This window comes from Aulonocara sp. 'chitande type north' Nkhata Bay, linkage group LG10, assembly GCF_057382095.1.
Source record: "Aulonocara sp. 'chitande type north' Nkhata Bay isolate Kocher_YH1m ecotype deep benthic linkage group LG10, A_spYH_male_GT1.1, whole genome shotgun sequence".
Classification (NCBI taxonomy): Eukaryota; Metazoa; Chordata; class Actinopteri; order Cichliformes; family Cichlidae; genus Aulonocara; species Aulonocara sp. 'chitande type north' Nkhata Bay.
Window position 1 is genome coordinate 28,085,099 of NC_141353.1, and position 18,335 is coordinate 28,103,433.

General features: G+C 38.9%; 1 protein-coding gene and 1 pseudogene across 2 annotated transcripts in view; one reads left to right on the forward strand and one right to left on the reverse strand.

Moving 5' to 3' along the window:
• zbtb16a (zinc finger and BTB domain containing 16a) overlaps positions 1–18,335 on the reverse strand; it is a 150,409-nt gene that overhangs the window by 66,342 nt on the left and 65,732 nt on the right. The window lies entirely within an intron of this gene.
• LOC147321129 (uncharacterized) lies at positions 12,391–15,474 on the forward strand (annotated as a pseudogene). The gene is made up of 4 exons (XR_015131309.1): positions 12,391–12,825; positions 12,927–14,002; positions 14,113–14,281; positions 14,798–15,474. The product of XR_015131309.1 is annotated as an uncharacterized LOC147321129 (transcript).

The window sequence follows — 18,335 nt, forward strand, 5'->3', positions numbered from 1 at the left end:
AGACGAGATATTCTATGGGAGGTGGAGGGGTAGACAAGCCATCAAAAGCGCAAAAGCGAACATGTTTGCTCTCGATGATATTGTTATCGACGGAAGGGAAAAAGAAATCAAAGGGAAGCGAGAGAGCACGAGGAAGAGAGAGGGAGAGAAAAAGGAAGCAGATGAAGACAGAGAATATTCAGGTCGCATTTGACAGCTTTACGGTCTGTTGCGCCGAATGGGATGTCTAGGGACGTGGCAAAGCAGACAAATATTGACTTGCAGAGCGTTCGCATGCACACACGTACACAAGCGCACGCACACACAGACTGGGAAAATACACAATACACGTCCACACGAAGCCTCTAAATTCAGCCCCCCTTCAAAATGGATGAGCTCACATTGCAACATCAGTCACCCTTGTTTTGTTTTTTTTAGCCAAGCTCAACCTCTTAATCCATTCTGCCTGCAAACCAATTTGTTTGTCCAGTAGGTCATAGACAGTTTCCTGCCCTAACTGTTCCCTGTTCTCATGTACTGTTTATTTCTCCCTCGCCTTTGTATTACTTTCTCTGAATGATGAAGTCTTTTCCAGAGCTTTCTGCTTCTTAGGAGATTCTGGGCATGTTAGTTCGCCTTTCCCGTATTTGCTTCCTTCCTTGTATTTCTTTCTGACCAGTTCCCTCTACTTTCAAATTGTCTTGACAACAGAGAAAGCTGGCTTGAAGTGTGCACTGAAACAAGAGGAGATCAACACAAGTATAACTTAAGAGTGTTTCTTTTTCATTTAGTACCATCAGATTTTTAGTCAACGTGTCAAAGGGTAGCTAGTATTAACATCCTGACAACTGATATCTTATTATTTTTTGTTTTTACAGAGACACCGCCATGAAGTTTGTTTCTGTGTATCTTACTGGAAAACATATTACCTTATTCAAATTTTAAAGCCCATTATGTTCACTTGATTCCTGTTGAGCGCACCTTGGCGAACGCCCAGAGGTGGCAAAAGTACACACATTGTTCACTTAAGTAGAAGTGCAGATACCTGTGTTAAGAAAATGCTCTGGTTAAAGTTGAAGTACTGATACAACTTCTTTACTGACGTGGAAAAAGTGTAGACTCTGAAATGTGCTCCAAGTATAAAAGCAAAAAGTAGCTCTTCTACCAGCTGTTTTGTGAAAAGCTAACTAATCCGCCACCTGCCATATTAATCTAAAAATGAAATAAAATTACTAGAGAAGGGAATAAAAACTTAATTTCAACTTAAATTCTAATTTTAATGACAATAACACTGTATTAGGAGATATTTCATGGCCCATCACGACGTAATTCCACCCCCTAGACAGTAGAAAGCTAGCTTATTGTTAAAATTCACCAAATGATTTTATTCAACTGCTGTCTGCATACCCTGGTGTAACCCAACACTGACCATCAACACAAAAGCTGCACTGCACCACTCTAACGTACTGCTTTAATGTAAACTTCACCACAGTACTGCTAATTAACCAGTGTAGCCTGCAAAAAACTCTGATATTTCCATACAAACTTTGAACAATAACAGTTAGTATTGTATTTTTGTATAGTAATAGTACAGCATTTAAATTCGTTTTTAAAGATTTTCACAATATGAAAAATCATCAAGCAGAGAACCAATCTGAACCAATCTGAAATTAATTGTGATATTTTGTGTAAGATTTAAATTTCCACTTTATCAAATGTCATTGATTAGTTCTTACCTTTAAAACTACTTTAATGTCCTGTCTCACTTAGATCTTTCTCCACCTCTGAGTGAAGTTAGCTCATTCTTTTCTCTCTCTGGGGTATAAAGCAAACGTAGCTAGCGGTTTTATCATAAACTCCACAGATACAGTTTGTGTGTGTGTTGATATTTGTTGAGGTGTTTAAAATGTTGCATTTGAAATTACCTGCCACTTAAAAAATGTTACTCTTTGAGCTCGCTCCTCTTCTCTGTCCTGAACGAGATACTGAAGTACCACAACCACAACTTATTGACACGTGCACCAAAATTACCATTCCAGATGCTCCAGCCCACTTTAACCACTGAGTATAGCACTATAAACTCACTGTGTGCCATAAGCACTGGTGATGGAAATACCAACAGGACTGTCTTGTATGCATTATTGTTCCCACCACCGATGTAATATAATCAATTAATTCCCCTCAAATGTGTTAAACCTGAAGTAACCAGGCTGTTTTGAAAATGTAAGGAGTAGAAAGTGAAGATATTTGTGTGTAAGGAAAAGTAAAAAGTTATCAGGAAACTAAAGAAAATACGATTCAGGTTGATCCTAGAGGTGAAAGATGTTGAGGGTTTTCAATGTTGCTTTCAACCCCTGTACATTTTCAAAATGAGAAAAGAAAATGAGGTTTTGACATGTACCCATGTTTCCTGAAATCCTTAGAAATGAGGCTATCTTCAGGGTCTTGGGTGGATGATGTGTGCTTGTGTCGGGATACGTGGAAGAGGATAAAAAAGTGCAGGACGGGAAGCAAGAGCTGGATGCACAGAGGAACCACTGGAGGCTATTTTGGTGTGAAGTGGCAGGAAGTGAATTAGGTTGCCACAAAAATGCCAAAGTAGGGCTTTTCGTACAAGTACTGGATCCGGTTTTAATAGACACTGTTTGGACAGAAACAAAAGATCTGTCCGTGTCCATCCTGAAAAAGCATACAAATGTATGAAGCAAAGAACATGACAAAGAAAAACACATGAAAATGAGCCTATGGCTCATTTATATACGTGTGTGTTTTCTAAGCAAGATTCTTTTAAAACAACCAAAGTGATCAGTTAATACAGTGGTCCCCAACCTTTTTTGCGCCACGGACCGGTTTGTGCCCGACAATATTTTCACGGACCGGCCTTTAAGGTGTCGCGGATAAATACAACAAAATAAAACTAGTACTGGTACCGAAAAAAATAAGATTTACTCATAACACACGTGAAAAGACCCAGGAAAACTGAGTTAACGATTTTAACGCTGAAAACCGATAAAAACCCTGAAAACTATACATTTCACACCTGAGCCTCAACTCTCGCAGCCCGGTACCAAACGACTCACGGACCGGTACCGATCCGAGGCCCGGGGGTTGGGGACCGCTGAGTTAATATGTGCTTATGTAAACAATCTTCTTCTGTAGCCTAAGAATATATATTGATCAATAGAAAAAAACCCATTAGGATTAAATTAGCATTTTCAGCCTAAATAAAGAAGTTTAACTCATGTTCTTTTTTTTTCTTTTTTTTTTTTGGTTAAAAACGCTCACAAAGATGCAGCTTGGATAAATAACCTAAGCCAGATCTGAATTAAAATACATATGAGCAATTTCAGATGAGATCCATGAATATTATGTTGAAAAAAAAAAAACAACATTATTTTTTTAATTTTTATTTTTGTTACATCCAAATAGCCTACATTGTTTAGCTGTTAGAGATTTCAAGACTACCACTACTATGCGGCATTCAGCCTAAACAAAGTATATCAGTGCTGGATGTTAAAGTGTTAATTGCAGACAATTATATCATGACAATGTTAAAATGTTTGGATTTTACTACTGATTACTAACCATCAAGTAGCAATTATCAGTCTTATCAGTAACCACACCTCATACCAGAACTACATGTGAGGTCAGACTTCTAAATATAATCAATATGGCATTCAGTTCAAGGTCAGCCTATAGCAACTTGTAAGTACGATGCTGGATTAAGTTAATGTGTAACTCAAAATGACTCACAGAAGAGCAACTAAAAGATTTACCAAAGAACTCCAAGGCTACAGAAGCAGTCCACCCATCCACTGAGAATCAGTCACCATGCATTCTAAATTAGACTAACAGTAGTTTTTTAAAAATGATATTGTTAAGCAAGCATACGGTCACAATAATTCACGAGCATTATGTGGTAAATGTAATGTAAAAGGTGGCTGCAAAAGCAACGTTTTCTTTTTTCTTGCTCTTTTAATTCTTCTAAGGGAGCTCAATTCTAAGACTTATTTCATCTGCATCTGAGGCTAGAGACTGTTACTGTTAAATTTCCACTGCCTAAAAACTTCAAACTAGCTCCTTCACCCGTGACAAGTTTTCCAAATCAGTCCAACATAAAACAGAAGCTGGCAGAGTTTGTCAAATAGCCACCCAGGAGTCTGGATCTTTCCAGTGTGGCCACAGTGTAAGCGGTAAACACATTTATGGAAATGCAGAATTTGACAGGTTCTGTATATAAATTACAAGACTGCAACAATGTTAATGTCAACTTGGCATTGTAATAGGCTAAACAATATAGCTAAAGAATGTCTATATTTAACACTTGTCACAAGTCCAAGGAATCAAGGAAACTTCACTAGAATCAGCTGGTAGCAACAAGTCTGTCAAACTGTACTAGAAAATAAAGATTTTTTTCCTTAATTTTCCAACACAATCTTTGTCCATTTGCTTACAAAACCAGTAATTTAGTATTTCCCCATTGAACACCTCTGTGGTACGGGCTAGGAAAAGACCAGTCTGGCTTTAAAAAGATAACACCCAAGCACGCTCTCTCCTTGACTTCAGAGAAATAACCAGTGAGAACAGACTCAGTTTACTGGGCCTGCAGTGTTAAGGCACCTTGGTCTTGAAGAAAATGTTGGACAAGCTGACAGAGGGGCATCACCTGGCTAAGGACATGCCACTGCCAGCTAGCTCATTTACATACTATATTAGCTTTAGTCCCTGTGTGCTGGGAAGAGAAAACAAGCACAGGGCAACAATCCTGCAACTTCGACCAGCAGTTGAACTCTTACCCCTGCGACCACCACACACTGTTGCTCAGCCAGCTGCTGGGAATCCAGCAATTGACATCCTTTTTACAGTGCTGTAAATGCATTTATAGTTTAAGAGAGGAAGAGATAAGAATGCTGCTGGACTGTAGCAGGAAAACTCATTTTAGCTGTAGTTTGCTGCCCGGGGGGTGCGACTGGTAGACTGAGGTTTAAGGTAATTGCTAAACAAAAAAATCTAGACATAGAATTGACACTTGATACCCTGCTTTTTTATTTCCTTCTTTTTTGGTAACAGGCAAAAAGTTTTTGGGGTTTTTTAAAGGGAAAAAAAAGAAGACCGGGCTTTCCTGGAATTTTACTGGTGGAATAGGAGAGAGCATTGCAGGGCTGATATATATACATGCATGTGGAACAAACAAACATTTTCATGTATCTGTACTTGAATACTTTTATACTTTTCCTCTCTACATTTTAAACCAAATATCTGTACTTTCTACTCCTTACATTTTCAAAATGAGCTCCTTGCTTTACGTATAATGGATTTGCTGAGTCTAAACAGTAACACATGAAAGGCAGTCCTCTTTGTGGATTAATCACCAGGTAAAAAGAGATGAAGGAGGCAAACCTGTGTGCCAAAGTCAGGGGTTAAAGTGGGCCGGTGTTTTTATTTATCGATATAAATAAACGACTGCAGGTGCCAATAAGTTGCTGTTGCAACTTGGGCAACTAGCTACCGCTACAAAAGACGAGCAAAAAGCATGAAGACAGTATCATTTTTTAAGTGGCAGGTAGGTTCAAATGCAACGTTTCTATCAGCTCAACAAATATCAGCAGACACACAAACTGTTTGTGTGCATGTTGTCAAACAGTGTGTTGCTAGCTAAAGGTTCGGCTGCTGCATTTCACAGGGACAGAGAAAAAGAGCTAACTTCACTCAGAGATGGAGAAAGATAAGGAGAGGAAGAAGAGAAGTTAGATGTAAAGGTAAGGACTGCTCAGTAGTATTTGATAAACTGCAAATTTAAAGCTTACATGTAAGTCCTCGTGTTTTTAAATCAGATATTGCGTCTGTACATGTGACATTATGCTTTTTTTCATATTGTGAAACTGAGGTAGACTAACTGTGTTATTTAAAGGTTGCATGAAAATACTCAGCAGTTTAGTGCAGGATAAACAGGTTAGCTTGGCTACACTGTGATGCATTTAAAGGTTCTCCCGACTGCTGAATCCCATTGTAGCCTCTTCCCTATTAATTTTCCTGTTTAGAGCCAAAGTCACTCTACAGAGGAGGAAAGAAAAAACAGAGCTGTTGTTTCTATATTCCATCTTTTTCTATGTTCATGTTCTACTTAACTATTTAACACTGAGTGCCTTTATTGTAATTAAAATTATAATATGTACTAATATTAATTTATCAACATAACATTAACATAACACAAGGTTCAGTTAATGTTGCACAAAAACTGCTCTTGAAAGAGTTACCTATTATTTTCTTTGAGTTTGAGCCCATACCAATACTTTTTCACTTTTACTTGAATAGAGCTGAATCAGTAGTTCAGCTGTTACTGGAGTATTTTTTAACACTACTATCTGCACTATGCCACCTCTGCATTTTGTACTTCAAAATCCTATCACTGTTATCCTGCTCGTTTGTCTCTGCTCTTTTATATGATAAATCAAAATGATACACGAGATGAGAACTTGCGGCAGAAGTTGGTTGGTGGCCATCCCAATGTCCCTCCCCGTCTCACAGTCAATACCCTGTAAAGATTTAGTGCTTAGGGCCCATTATTTTCTGCTTTCAAGTCAGACATTGTCAAAGGTAACACTGAGTTTATTAAGGTTGGAGACATGAGTGGAAATCAGGGAATACAGAGTTGACTGGGTAGTAAAACTGTAAGAAAGAAGGGGAACTCTGATTTCTGTTGTGAAATTTTACAGGAAGTGTATACGCTCAGAGCAAAATGTAAAAAAAAAAAAATGTGCTCATGAAAAAAAAGCATTTTGAAAAGATAATTTCAAATATTTCAACATTTTAGTTACGCTCTCCAGTCTTCTACCTGTTCCCATACCACAGTGTGAAGATTATTTAATTGCTACACATGTGTTATTGCTAAGAGGCCAAGCTGAGCCAAAGAAACAACTGGAGAAAGAAATGCAGAAGATAAGAATGGCTAAGCAACAGGAAATACTTGAAGCATGCAGTTTTTTTTTACTGCACTCAGGTGCATTGATTTACATACTTGTTTATTTTGTTTGATTCCAAAATCCTCTCTTCCACCCTGTTAAATCTTCCACATAAAACTTAATAAGTACTGACTTCAAACGGACAAATTGGATCAATTAGGGAAATCTCACAACAAGAGCTATTTAGGCGAATAAACTTACCTCAAAATACCACAGAACTTGAAGTCATCAAGCCTGCATTATCTGCCAAATGACACCATACAGAGGTTAGTAGCGCTTTTCCATTAGGTCATCTGTTTTTCCCTGAATGGGGTGTCAGAATGAGGATATTATTTGTTGAGTGAACTCAAGAAATGATTAAGAAAATCCCCATGCTAAGATCCTGTCCAGACGAACACCACAGATGACACCGATTTCCAATTAGTTATCATTTACGCAAGCCTGAGATTACTTTTCTCACTGCCTTCCTCAGCTGCTTTCATTTTGTGAGACAATAAAGTTAAAAGACAAGCAAGTTTAATTACGTATATGTTTTTTCATAGATTAAAAAAAAAGAAGGAGAAACGTTCCGTTAATTGTAGTTTCTGACTGAAAGCAATTCTAGTTTTACTCTACATTTAATATAGTCCAAGGTAATCTACCTCGGATCTTGCACTCATTACATAAAGTGCGAGAAGGCACTATGGTATGATTGAATGCTATATAAATAAATGCATGGATAAATTTGAAAATGAGCTCTTGTGGAAAAAAAAAAGTAGTTAATCATTTTCCACTTTTTACTAAAGTTTTGAAGTTTTCAAGTGAGGAGTTGCCAGCGCTTCTCCGTCTGCAGACCCACCACATTGTGCACGGGCAACCGCACAGCTCTGGATATAGATACAGCAGAACTGATACTGTAGAGGCAATGACAGCTCTTGGCAGGCAGCCAAAAGTAGGGAAGTGTGTGTATATATGTGTGGGTGGAGGTGGCGGTGGTGGTGGTGGGGGGATACAATCAGCTGAGGCAGAAATAGGCCAAATGGTGACTGTATGGTTCAAAAGGTTCGTCTGTCCTCTCTAGCTGCTCTCTGAGTAGGGCTTTTCCCCTCTTTTCCTGCTATTACTTAAAGCGCTATGAAATAAATTCTTTTCTGGGCAAGCATTCAATTTTATTTTATTTATTTATAACATGCAACGAATTTGTGCACTGGGATGTGCCGTCCGAATCTCTTTAGACTTGCTAAACCACCCGAATAATGCTAAATGCAAAGGGCAATCACATATCTGATCTAATGACTAAAAACCTGATTTAGTTATTTTTTTTTAAATCAACACATTTTGACATTTTTTTCTGCAACCATGCAAAGTCAGTAAGGTTGTGACATTTCCATTAGTTGTAAAGTTTTTGAACAATAAAACGAAAGCTTTCTGCATCATTTAACAACCAGTTAAGATTTTGTCACCTTCTAGAGCGTGTAACATTAAAAAGATGAAACTTTAATGGCCTGTGTTTAACTGTGCCGCAAAAGTGACAGAATATAGAAGGTTTTCTTTGTGCTTTTTGATCTTTCAGGAGCCGATTTCCTCACTTCAACCAAACGGATGGAAACATCCTCAGTTTACATACAGAAGAGTTTCTTTTCTTTTTTTAAAGGTTTGGTTTAAGTCTGAAAGTAGGTGACAGTTTGACAGAAACATCTGTGTTGGTGATGATGTGCTGCTCTCATGCTGGGTGCGCTCATTATGTCTTTGTACTCTTTTGTCTTTCAGTTTAACCCACAGATATTTCTTTATTTATTTAACGCGCATTTGTAGTAAAGTTTCTGAGGAATTAGCGCTGTGGTCTCATTTCCAGCTCGGCACATGCTGAGGCTCGTGCGGAATCTCAGCACATTTTAGTCAATGGGTACTCATTTAAGGTAATTTTTCAATTTGGAGGGTAGCCCTGTAGACGAGTAATCTACAGTAGAGAGCATGAGAGGTGCTGGGACTGTTGCGGGAGCTCACATGAATAAATTGTTATGTAATACTAACCAAGTAGTTTTGTCTCTTCCCCTAATATTGCCTGAAGTGAACTTTCGAGTGTGGCTCCCTTGTTCATCATTGTTTCTGAGTACAACGACTGTAAAACAGGTTGCTGGTGATAATGTCATGGCTGGGAACATTTCCACGCAATGCCTTTTTAAAACCATCGAGTAAGCCAAAGATGTTTTGGGCCAATGGATGCAGACATTACAAGGTAATCAGAAGCAGCAGCGCAATGTCATATCACACAGACTGCCACAGGCATAACTGGACAAACAGTGCTGTCAGGATAACGTTGTTTCTGTTGTGTTGTATTTATTTTGTTGTCTGTGGCATGCTCGCACAGATCATAGCAGCCTTTAGTTCTCCAAGAGTTTATTATTCTAAAGGTTCCAGTCCTGCCTGCTTTGGCGTCAGGCAGTTCAGGCAGCAGACACTTCACTATTCTGTTTGAGCTAAGAAGAGAAAGATAACGGACAATAATGTTGTGACCTCTGGATCGACTGGCATCTTTGTCTATTTGATATGTTGAAAACCTGAGGAGTTATATATTTAAATCAGAATTTAAAGCACAACTTGTATAAGACAGACATATAATATACGCTGTTATAGATATGGCGGTGCCTAAAAGTCTGTGCAAATTGTTTCCGAATCGGTCTATAAGACACTGGACTGATAGTTCCAAATCAATATACTCTGTACCACCTAAGCCCCCCTGAAATCCTCGGGGGCATGGTGGTGGGGGGCATCCAACCAAAAGCCTGTTTACTCCCGGATTGAACTGCTTTTCCTTCTGACCAGTCGTATTAGTATTCCGTGACCACTCGCTTGTTTTCAACAGTTACAACACAATATCCATGCTTTGCTTTTATGTCGCACCTCCCAGTGGAATTAGTAGCATAAAAGCAATCCTTGTGTGTCCTGGCTACTTCCAGATGGCTTTGGGAGTGCTTTTATCTTTTCCCTCTGCCTCGCTCGCTCCGTCTCCTTTCACTTTCTCTTGCTTTCTTTCTTCCCCCCACATGAAAGTGCCGTCGGCAGATCTTTGCTTAGCCGGGTTCATTCTCTCTTCATCCGAAAATATAAAAGTTTCAAAGAGCATTTCATGAGGGAGCTCTTCCATAAATGGGATTCATAGCTTTCTAATCTGTGCTGCGAAATTGATCTAAAAAGTTTCCCAGAGCTATTGGCCAACTTACATAATGCAATAAAAGGTCGCGCCTGAGAGAATATTTACTTTTATTACCATTTGTGTCACAAACAAACCCCTCACTCAGCTTTCTCAGTTGGGGCTGTAACAGAATTTTGATGCTTTGCAAAAGAAAAAAGTCTTTAAAACATCTCATACAAACTTACAAACTCTTTTCCTTTTTTCTTTTTTGGGAATATAAAGCAAATTTGGAGCCAGCTGTCAAAAACTAAAACAGCACTGATGGATTTGATTTAATAATATAAAAGCGGGCAAAATTAAACAGCAAAATTTAAACGGTGCGCAGCCTGGATGCTGTGTGAAGTGGGCAAAGACAATGACACTTGCATAATTCATGAGACTGTCACATGGCGAGGTCAAGACACACGCACGCACACAGACACACACACACACACAAAAAGCATTTGTCTGGCCCCAGAAATGCCAATCCCTTAAAAACCGCCTCGATATGAGGCACGGGCGTGATGATAATCTAAGAGAAGAACAACTGGGCAGGACATGCGAACAGAGAGTGTGACTGTCTACGCTGACGTGAAACCTGCCTAATTACACACACTGTCATGACACAATGAAGGAGCTGTCAAATTTGATTGGCTAACTTCCATTTCTGCCGATGTCAGTGCATACCAGGGGCTCATTAGAGAAAGTGCGACAAGTGCTAGTGAAAATCTAATAGCCAGCGTGAATGTATGACACACTGTTATATCATTACAGGAACAATGTTTTACTGTTGGACATAATGCTGAAGCAATCTGAGGCATTTTTTAAATGAGAACAACGATTTTACCCCCGTCCCCGGCAGGAATTGGTCACACGCCGTCTATCTCATGGATAACTCTCACTTCACTTCCAGGTGTGACTCCCTATCCAGCTTGTGAGAAGATGATGGTAACAATACACAGAGAGGGTTGTCAGAGCAAGCTCTGATTTGATACGACAGCAAGTGTTCAGCTGGCTGACAGCTACAGAGTCTCAGCAGCACTCACCACAGGCAGTTTACATGACATACCACCCTTAGACATAAAGCACATTTCATGCTTGGATATTAGCACACATGACTAAAAGACTGTGGTCATACAATAGACTATTAAAGTATAGGCCTGTTTTAACTACACACAACCCTTTGGTTTTAAATGAGTCCTACAGCAACTATAACATAGAAACTTTTTTGCATAGAAAAGTTACTACATATTATATAAATATATTTAAATTGATGGGCTCATGTTCTTCCTTTGAGCTTGTGTTTTCTGCTGAAAAAGGCATTTTTTCTTCTCTTCTGCAGATTGTTTCCATCCTCACACTCAACACAATTTGACTATTAGGTGGAGAGAATTAGTTGGAACCGTAGAGTTAGTATGTGGCAAACAACGTCATGGCCACCACATTACAAATGCATCGATCGTGTCGTTACAGTCTATCGACAGACAAACAAACACCGCGTGAAAACGAGCTTGGCGCTGTCCTGTGAGCTGTCCTGTGTAAATGTCGCGCTGGTTACTTTCTGCACTGGGATGTGTACATACGTGTGTGTCTCTGTGTCTGTGTGCACAAGCGTGTGTACGTGCATGTTTGTAGGTTTTACAGTCGAGCTCAATACACCCATGCCTGCGCACACACTCGCACAAAGCAACACAAATCCATACTAGCCACAGGCTCCTCTCCAATCTATTTTCTGCTCAGCTGGTTTTAAATGAAGTTATTATGACTCATTAAAATGCCCACAAGCTTGTGGAAGTCGGCCAATTACGATTTAAATTTAGCCTCCTGCTCTCACAACCTTATCTCCCCCCCACCCCTCATACAACCAACCTCTCATCACTGCCTCTGATTTTTTTCCCCCCTCTTTTCTTGTGGGAGTGGGGTGTTTGTAATGCATTTGGGAATCCTTTAAGAGTCCCTTCACTTTCACTCACACACACACACACACACACACACACACACACACACACATCTCAAATGACCATTACATACATACAGGCCTACCACGAACGTGCAAGAAGTCAGGAACTTAACGATCCTTGTGAATAATTTGGCCAAGAATAATTACATATCAAAGACAAAGATAAAAATGAAAATAAAAATGTAACTGGGTTTATATCAACATGTGCAGGCCAGACACACATAGCAGAACCTCGTCCAAATGTGGCAAATACCACTAATTGCTATTCAGAAGTGCACAACTGGACCTTGCCAGTCCCACATATACACACTCTCAAAAACACACACTGTAAAAAAGGGCAGTGAAATTGACATAAAAACCATGTAAAACCCCTACAGAAATGTATAGTAAACCCCAAAACACAACTTTCCTGTTTCGATCACAGTGAATTATTGTAAACCTTTAAACAGAATGTTCCTGTTATATTTACAACATGAATGTGTGATTATAATCAAATTTATTGGTTAAAACTACAAATACTGTGAATAAAAACAGTGAAACACCGTAATACTCATAACCAAACAATCATGTTAATTTGACATGCAAATACTGTAAAAATCACAGTTTTAGTCAGTTTAGTCAAGCTGTGAACAAAAACATCCTGGAGGAGCACTTGCAGTCCATTGGAGTTGAGACAAGTGATGATCTACGCTTCGTAACGGAGGCAGATTTGATGACAGCATTAAGACCTGTACAAGCAAGAAAGCTTCTTTCTGCTTGGAAACAGAAATGTAAGTAAAAACAACAAACAACTATTCAAACTCAAAAGCAGAGATGGTCATGAACAGACATACAGTGTGAATCATAATTGTATTTGTTTTGTAATTTAAAGACCAAACTCCAGAGAACAGCTCGCTATCATCTGTGGAAGCCTCATCAACCCAGTCGCTGTCATTGCTCTCACTTTCACCCCAAAGTCTATCGTCGACCTCTTCCAGCAGCCCAGGATGTGACACACAATGGGATGACAACTTTGAAATTCCATGGAGTAAACTTCCTGCAGAAGTGATGCATTTTCTTGAGAGGGGGAAAAGGCCTCGCCCAAAACTGAGGAGGCAAATGGTCCGGATTGTTGTGACTGAGATGATGGAAAAATGCCCTCATGTAGGTAGAAAACATTCAATTGACGTTGCAAGAAAAATGGTGGCAAAATATCCCAATTCTCTGCAAGATTTAATAGAGGGTGAGATTGTTGGCGCAGGCTACCTTTCACTTGTCAAACAGTTGCAGAACAGAATTGAAAATGTAAGGCGCACTTCAACACCCAAAATAAGAAAAAGAAAACATCAGACTGACTCAGACCACACAGACGAGATCCCTTTAGAAGAAAGAGCAGCCATGCAGGATACATACGGGTGCATTAAATGGAATGTAGAATTTCTGCCTCTTGAAGAAACTCCAGAGAGCCAACAGCAAAAGATGGAAAAACTCAAGGTGATGTTCCAGCAAGCTGACACCAATCCAGAAGAGGTAAAAAGTCTAATGAAGTCCACTTTCTACACACAACGTCTGCATGTCAATCAGGGGAAAAGTATCAAATGCCTTAGGGAGGAGTGGCCGTTTTGGTTTGATGAACTTGGCATGTCTGTCCACTTCAAGGAACTTACTGGGATTGACCTCAAAGAGACATTCACACGTAATTTGGATTTGAAGGGGAAAAGGCTACTGGACTACTTGACCACAGTTGCTGTCAGCAAAAGCAAGGTGTTCCTTCAGACTTATGCAAGGCTTCAGAGGATGCGGGGACCGCAGAGTGGCTGCTCAGATGATGTGAAAGAGATGGTCCTGCTTCTGCTCAGCTACTTTGAAGAGAAGGAGGAGTCCATGCTTCTCTGTGTTGAAGATACATGTCTGGCAGATGAGTACAACTGGAGCAAGTGCCTCTGACACCCACTATTATCGTGTGTGGTAAGTCTGTTTCATAGCTCTCTCTCTTTTTTTTTTTAAGTGCACTTTTTATAGAATGTCATGTGACTGCCGTGTTTATTGATATAACCTGTTAAATAATTTGTTCACAGGACAGTCCTGCTATTCCTCAAGAAGATACATGCTGAGTGTTGATCGGAACCTCGTCAGCACAAACATATCCTCCTTCATTTCTGCACTGTGCCTCATGTTCGGGAGCTACTACAATTTCAACATCCATTATCCATCTGAGCTGGCTTCCACTTTAGAGTTTCTTCAGAGGTGAACAAATATGGCTTTGTTATTTCTCATAACTGAGACTCTGGGATCTGGAGTCTGGCTTTGATGTGGTTCGAGTCCAGGTCTGGCTCTGAGTCTCGGTCGGCTTTGGAGCCGGTTTCAGTTGGTTTTTTTCTGTTTTTTGTTGTTGTTTTTTTTTGTTTGTTTGTTTTTTTTAAATACATTAACAGTCTGAATCCGGGTCCAAGCCTGGCCGAGACTCAGGGCTAGACCAAGCGTCAACTGACGTCTGACTACCTATAACCTTTGCTTTGGATTTTAACAATGCTAAAGTGTGACATATCACTGCAGAAGACACTCGTGAAGGGTGCCAATACTTTTGACCATGCATTGTTCACTTCCCCACAGCATTTTGGTTATACTTTGTCTTGAACGTGGTCATGGCCATGACTGTGTATATATATGTATATACTTAATTTTTACTTACTTTGTACGTGTATTTTAACTGATCAATTATAAAAATGCTTAATAAACTTTTATATGATTGTTATTCTACAGGTGTTTCTTCTCCATAAACCCAGAAAAAGGAACCAAAGTAGAGAACAAAAACTCAAAGCGTCGTCTCAGTGTGAACCCTCGAGTCCTCACCCTGATTCAGGATCTCGCCGACCACGAGTGGCGCTAAGCCTAAATCTTGACTCTCTGTGGACTGTTAGTTTTACTTTGTTAATTTTGTTCCACAATGTGTACTGGAACCTTTTACTGGTCGAATGCATGAAGCCAATTCATGAAGATGTTCTTTCTTTGTAGGAATGTTCTTTATTTACATAAGAAAAGAAAAAAACAACATGCTGCTACTGCAGTGTTTCTAGACCACATGTGTAGGTTTGTTTCACCACGTGGTTTTGCTGATGTTTTCTGACCAGGGCCATGGTTGTGGTGACAGCAGGGTGCGTGTTGCGTTGCACGGTGATTATGATCATTTTTGGCACAATATGTGTTTTTTGTTTTAAAGTCTTAACAGGTTATTTAACTTTTTCTGGTGGAGGGTCTAACAAATGCTTGTTTCATGAACATGGTTCTTGCTTTGCAGGAATGTTCCACAGCTTTTATAGCCTATATTTTGATTGAATTGTGTAGTTGCTGTGTGCCTTGCATATTGTGTTAGTTGGAAAAATGGATCCATTTGCTGTCATTTTGCTAATGTGGCTGCAAAATAAATTTCCCAAAAGTGATATTTTCCTCTCTTGTGTTTTCTCAAGATGTATTTTTGCATGTTTGGGTGTAGGCGTAGCAGTAAGAAATTTGCTGGGTTATGGTTAAAATTTTACATTAAAACATATAATATTCAGCATAGATTTTATGTATAATTTACAGAGCAGCTCCATTTAATATGCACAGTTTCACTGTAGTTCTACCATTTTAAATTAGTTCTTTGTACGATATTTCCCTGTTAATTTTGCAGTTTATGGATCCACAAAAAGCATTTATTACTTGTGATATATAAATACACTATTTCCTGTATCTTTTACATCTATGTGTGAAATTAACTTCTTTTTCCTGTAGATTTAACAGTTTTAATCTGAGATTCATTCACTGTAAATCAATTTACAAGTTGCATCTGTAAAGCGTTTTTACAGGAAGTCCCTGGTAACCCCAGCTGCCAGGGTTTCCTGTAAAAACAGCACGTTTTTTTTTACAGTGCACTTTTAAGTTTTTACATAACTGAAAGCTTTTCTTGGTCAATTTTGGTTTCACTTGGTCATCCTTTTGTTTTGATTCTACCCGACAGGAAGCTATTGCCACTGCATTTCTCGTTATGCACTGTTCGTAGTGTGGTATGTAGCGTTTGTAGGACCAAATTCAAATCACAGAGGAAAAGAATCTGGTTTTTCAAAGAGGAGTTTTACTACTTCTCTACACATTTTATTCTTTTTTTTAATCCCAGTGGACTACATTTTGCATTACTGGGGATTTTAAGAGTGTATATATATACATACACATATACATATATATATATATACATACACATATACATATATATATATATATATATATATATATATATATATATATATATATATATATATATATATATATATATATATAACTGCATTTTTTATGATGATGACGATGATGATAATGTTAGGCAAGAAGCTTAAAGTGAAGACTTATTGTGTCCAGACAAGTACCACTGAGGATTCAATCAGCTCCGCCACTCTGTCATCCAAATGCCCCAAGACAGTCTGAAGGACCCTTTGCCTAAAAAAAGACACTCTCAGAATACCTGGAAACTAGACTGAGAAATTCCACCTGATCCTGCTTTAGCCCCCTTGAGCAATGCTCACTATTCAGCCAGTAAGAGCTCACCAAACACACATACACACACACACACAGACGACCTAATTTAACATCACACTCTGGAGCAAACAAATGTCTGCAGCCTCTGTATCTTCTCCCTCCTTTTGACTTAATGGTGAGCACTGTGCGTGTGTGTGTGCACACATGCATGTATGTGTCGCTCACCACATGTTTGTGTGCATGTGAGTGTGCGCGCGTGCTTGATTTGCATGTGTGTTTATGTGCATTCTACAGTATCATTTGAATTTCCAGGAGAGCAAATTAATTGGCAGCCTTTTGCAATAATTGACTTTTACCACACACACACACACACACACACACACACACACACACACACACACACACACACACACACACACACACACACACAGACAGACAGAGCGCTCACATCTCTCTCTTAGACACATACACACATGCTGCTCGCTGACAACAAAGCTGCTGGGAGGAGGGAGGGATGATGAAGCGAATCCAAAATTCAATCGACTGTGTTCTTGTTTTGAGCAGAAGGCACACAGTGTACTGTACTGTGAGAGGCCATAAAACTCTCACTCTCAACCAAAAAAAAGAAAAGAAGAAAAAAACAGCCTTTGGTAGACACAGACATTTCAGCAATCACTTACCATCAAAACACTTTGTCTCGCATACAAAAATAAGACTTGGCATCAGAGCGGAATACCAAATCAGGCCCATTAAGGGAGCACAGGGGCACTCGCTACTTAGCAACCAAAAGGATTTAAAGCTGCAATATCCCTGTAATAAAAGGAATAAGATCAAGTCCTCATGTTTTTTCTTCCTGTCTGAAAATAGAGAGGGCTGAAAAGTCAACTTTTAACTTTTTGTCCAACTTTTTTGAATGACGGTCTTTAGGAGTAACCTATACCAGAGCTCTCTGAAGTAACATAATCATTATATTATGGGCTAATACGCTGCAACTGCTTCATCACTGGTGGTTATTTGTGAGGACACATGAAAACAAATCTGCACAGTACCACTTTACCTTAAGCAAGTATTGTAATTTCAACAACTGCGCGTAATTGACTCAAAACCATCTTCTTGCTTTACTTACAGTTATGAGTTTTTCAAACATTTGCATCACTGTATATAACTGTAAAATGATAGGCAGTTTGAAAAGATATTCATATTTAACTTGTTAGACAAATTACTATTGAGACTTCTTTGGCAGAAAAAACAGCTGTCAAAAGAAGACTGGCAGCCTTTTCCAGTTGCAAATCTGTTTTTACAGTTCTGCTATACAGTTCTGCCAGAATGACAAAATTGGAAGAGAGCTATTTTTTCTGTGGGAAGTTTTTTTTTTTTTTTTTGAATGAGTGAAGAGTAAAATAGAAAAACTGAAAAAAATATTTTGCAAGTCTAAATATCTAAAGTTGAAATAGCAGCGTAAAAGGTTTGGACTGAACAAACAACAAAAAAACTAACTAGAGGATTAACATGAGGACAGAATTTCATATCATCAAGTCTGATGCAAAAATGCTCCACATGCCTACATACCACCTATGTTTATACCAGAGCATTAATTATATTGCTTTGCAATATAATTTCCAGCTCTGTTGGAAAACATATCATAATACAAAACATATTATTAGACAGTGAGACACTCATGGAAGTAAGCGATACGGGTAATACCCTGTCAATTGCTTCCAGGAAGACAGCTACAGGTGTCAGGTAAAGCCACGCTGACTAAAATGACATTTAAGGCACTGGCTATTGACTTTAA